Source organism: Globicephala melas, chromosome 6 (assembly GCF_963455315.2).
Source record: "Globicephala melas chromosome 6, mGloMel1.2, whole genome shotgun sequence".
Classification (NCBI taxonomy): Eukaryota; Metazoa; Chordata; class Mammalia; order Artiodactyla; family Delphinidae; genus Globicephala; species Globicephala melas.
Window position 1 is genome coordinate 101,868,971 of NC_083319.1, and position 4,734 is coordinate 101,873,704.

Sequence of the window (4,734 nt, forward strand, 5' to 3'; positions counted from 1 at the left end):
GAGATGAGAGTATCTTGAACTAATCAGGTGGACCCTAAATCCAAAAAAATTTTCTTCCAAGAGACAAGAGTAGAAGATGCAGAAAGAGAAGAGAAGAAGACCATGTAAAGACAGAGGCATAGATTGGAGTAATGCTGCCATAAGCCAAGGAGCACCTGGAACCACCAGAAGCTGGAAGAGACAAGGAAGAATTCTCTTCAAGAACTGTTGGAAGGAGCTTATCCCTACTGAAACCTTAAGTTCAGACTTTTGGCCACCAGAACTGGGAGAGAATACATTTCTATTGTTGGGAATCACCAAATTTGTAGTAATTTGTTACAGCAGCCCCAGGAAACTAATACCATGTTGTTACCAAAGCTAGGGTTCCCCACTTGGAGCTGGAGCAGAAGCAAGCATGTCCAGAGGGAGGAATCTCTGAAGGAACATACTCTACCAGAAAAGTCACTCAATGAAGGGAGGGAAGGGAAGAGGCCATCCCCCATCTCCTGCCAGTGATGCCAGCCACAAGCTTCAGCTGCTATATAGGAGCTTGGAGAATGCAGCCTGGAAAAGCCAGTCCCCCACCACGCAGAGAAGAACCAGCAAGGACAAAGAATATTTCTAAGAGCCACAGTGTCAGCACCAGTATGCTATGGGAGCATAATGGATAAGTAAAGCTTGCTATATCAAGGCATTTTCAGAGAAGGTGAAATTTAAGCTTAATCAAGATGAATGATTAGAAATTCATCAGGCAGTGGAGGAAAGGTATTGAATGGGAAGAAAAAACATGTGCAAAATGAAGTTCAGAACCCTATGCAGTCTTCCTGTCCTCCACTTTTGTCCTGGTCCTCCATGTGGAAAACAAATATGGACTGAGTCTAATTGTTAGGGGCAGGCCATGTAATTAGTCTGGGGTCTAATCTGAAGACTAAGCCATTTTAGTTTCAGGACAGAGAGAGAACAGGAAATCCCACTGGGGAATCCAAGCTCGAGTCATACACTCCAAATCAGTTTTAACAGAGAGGGCTGGGTTAAGTCCTGTGGCAAGGCTGTGTTAGGTAATAGCTGATCCACAGGAGAAGCGTATTTTGATTCCTATTTGGTTTTCCACCTTGTGTATATATCTTATACATTGTGTATAGGGAACCCCAGTGGAGATGAAGTGAGGAGTAAGATTTTCAATCCTCTGCCCTATTCCCCAAAAGAGAGGTTAGTTTTTAGTTCATTTGATCCATTCATATGTAAATGTTCATTATTCAGTTGACGTACGTTTCTAAAATTTAAAATAAGTATGGGCATGAGACAGAGGTTTGGAAATATTCAGACAGGAATTTAAAACAAGGCATTGGATGATACCATCTAGGTAGAAGGTAGATGAGGACTTAGGACAGGGCTCTAGGGAACCTCCCAGTGACAGACACATTGCTGTTGCTCTTGAGAGATTCTACCACTATTCATTGGACACCTGCAACTATGTGGGCCCTCTTCCCTTACCTTAGGCCTGAGCCAAAGTTATTAATAGAAGCTTAACTTTAAACCATTAGATAACCCTTTACTGCAGTATCTATTCTACAGGGTACTGGAAGAGATTGGTCAGAAAATGACACTGCAAAGCCATTGCAGCTCGGTAACCTTTTTTTTAATCACCAATTCTACCTGGATTTCAACAAGATAGATGAAGAAAAAAGGTGCAATTATCTCCCTTGATTTACACTTCCTGAAAATATAACTCAATCTTTAAAGCCTGCACTCTTCTATTTCTTGCTTATTTGATCCTTTAAATCCTGTTCAAACGAAAATATAGTTGATATTTTCTTATTTTAGCTCTCTTCTGAAGCGACCTTGAAAGGCTAAAGAAGATCTTACAGTACTTTCTTTTCTTGGGGTCTTGGTAAAAGAGGATGAAAATGCTGACTTGTCAGCTAAACAGCATCGGATGGTTACAAATGAATGCAGCCCTTCTCAGGGGACAAGACTGTATCCAGGCAGAGGCTGGCAGCCCTACAGCACTGCACATAAATGAGTGATGCACTGCAGATAAAATGGGAATCAACCTGTTTTCTGGGCAGCAAGCCCGTTCAAGGAAGAAATTGTGCTCTTTCCTGGAAGCGCGCCATCCTCCTTGTCTGCATTCCCCAAATGCCTTTCATTTCTTTAAGAACATATCAAATAAAGGACTGGCCTCAACGAAGAAGCCACTGTCCTACAAGCGGGAGACTTTGACCTCTCCAAGCAGTTATCAAACTGCATTTTCTGAAGACAGAATCAGCTCCAACGATTTAGACATATTGGGAATGTTTGTTTCTATACTGATTCATTTCAAAAGATGTTTATAAAACATCCCAAGTAAATCTGACTGAGAACATTTATGTCTATTTTCTAGCATTTGGAATGTTGATGGTAGCTTTAAAATCTGTGATTCTGTAATAACGAAGATCTTAAAGACAAAAAAGGTTTTAGAGCACTTTGAGTCTAGTGACGTAATCTATCCCTACCAGGAAATTTCCTTTACAGCATTCCAGGAGGTATTTTCCTTTGCAGCGTTCCTGGAAAATTCTGCTTTGTCCAGGGACAGGAAGCCTACCCACTATAAGACAGCTCATCTCTTTGATTCAAAGTTCTAACTAACAGAGTTCCTCCTCATAGGAAGCCAACATGTACATGACCTATCTTCCCCCATCCTGCCACTCTGTTGAATCCTACCTGCTCTTCTACAGGAGAGTGTTCACAAATTCCAAGGCTGCTTCTGATAGGCTGCCACCAAAATGGTGGCGCCCACGTTGCGGTCCTTTTCCTCAGGCAGGTGGTCTGGAGCCCCAGGCCCTTCAGGAGTCTTGAGCCTGGGGCTGCGTGAGGCTCACTCCGGCGCTCAGGGGCGGCCGGCGGTGCAGGTGTCCGGGGGTGTGTTCAAGAAGTTCTCCCCCGGGCTTCCCTGGTGGCGCAGTGGTTGAGAGTCCGCCTGCCGATGCAGGGGACACGGGTTCCTGCCCCGGTCCGGGAAGCTCCCACATGCCGCGGGGCGGCTGGGCCCGTGAGCCATGGCCGCCGAGCCCGCGCCTCCGGAACCTGTGCTCCGCAACGGGAGAGGTCGCAACAGTGAGAGGCCCGCGTACCGCAAAAAAAAAAAAGAAGTTCTCCCCCAAAAGGGGTATGAAGATAGAATTGCCAGAGCTCTTCCACTGTGGCAAGGCGGGAAGCTTTCTCCAGACCATCTACTGTTGCCTCATCCCACGGCCGACTTGTTGCCTCTTGTGGGCCATCCGCTGGCGCAGCTGCGCCCCTTTACCTACAAAGCGATTGCGCAGGCGGGAGGGGCCATTGCGCCTGCGCAGAGGGCTCCAGCAGCTGATCAGCATTTCTTTGCTGATGAGCCGACCTGCAGTTTCACAGCGCAGCACTCTATGCCCTTCCGAGCAGCTGTGGGCGGACGCTTGCGCATGAGCATCCAGACTCGTCGGCACTAGAGCCCTGAGCTCATGAGGTCGAAAGAGTTCTTATACTGAATGCTCCAGGCCTATGAACGAGTTCTTACACTGAATGCTCCAGGCCTATAACTTCTACTACCTGTTCCAGCGTTATGGCTGTTGATCCGGCTGGGTGGATCTGATGAGCTAAGCAATCTCATGTCCGGGTATGATTTCATCCACAAGATGACTGGAGAAGACGTAGTTGGAATCACTGTTCCCCTAATTACAAGTGGATCAAAACCATGAAAGTCATCTGACAGCGCTGTTTGGCTACACAGAGTTAAGATACCTCCCTTTGAATTGTATCAGTTGTCAGGCAGCAAGATGATTCAATAGAAAGGTACCAAAAGCTCTTCACTTTTCCACCCCTTCCAGAGATTAATGACATAATGCAGCAGCATGTCACAGAGCCAGAAAATCGGCGTCCTCAGAAACGACTTGCTGCAGAAGTAACAAAGTTTGTTCGTGGACCAGAAGGGCTGGATTCTGTGAAAAAGTATACACAAGCCCTTTGCCATAGTAGGATAAATGCACTGGAGGTTACGTCTGATCAAGAGTTAAAAGAGTTGTTTAAAGAAGCTTCATTTTCTGAAGTAGTTCTTAACCTTGCAACAAGTGTCCTAAATATAAGCTGCAAAACAAATGCCATTTCGCATGGTCCACGAGGGTACTGGCTAACAGAAGGTGGAGTTGGTATTAATCAGAGACAAGCAACAAATCCTGAGAGTGCTAGTTGTTGGACCACATATACTTGAGAATGGACTTTCATTCTTAATAATGGAAAAGGAATTTCTACACTATAAAACGGCTTCAGCTATGAGGAGAAACCCTGGTGGTTCAAACATCCATCATTCATTCTCAAGATATAAGAAGGAACTTATACGTTTGCTTATGCTAATCAGAACAACAAAGAATGGAGTATACTCTAGGCTTCACACTGTAAGTAATTTCATTTTTTTATAAGGGCATTTTTAAAATTTTATTTATTTATTTATTTATTTTTGGGTCTTCGTTTCTGTGCGAGGGCTTTCTCTAGCTGCGGCGAGCGGGTGCCACTCTTCATCACAGCGCGCGGGCCTCTCACTATCGCGGCCTCTCTTGTTGCGGAGCACAGGCTCCAGACGCGCAGGCTCAATAGTTGTGGCTCACAGGCCCAGTTGCTCCGCGGCATGTGGGATCCTCCCAGACCAGGGCTCGAACCCGTGTCCCCTGCATTGGCAGGCAGACTCTCAACCACTGCTCCACCAGGGAAGCCCAGTAATTTCATTTTTTATGTAAGCTGGTTTAT

The 4,734-nt window shown here is 45.6% G+C and overlaps 1 pseudogene; it reads left to right on the forward strand.

Annotated features, from left to right (window-relative positions):
• The first annotated feature begins 3,455 nt into the window (after nucleotides 1–3,455).
• Nucleotides 3,456–4,266, forward strand: LOC115864986 (tyrosine--tRNA ligase, mitochondrial pseudogene; annotated as a pseudogene).
• The last annotated feature ends 468 nt before the right edge of the window (nucleotides 4,267–4,734 follow it).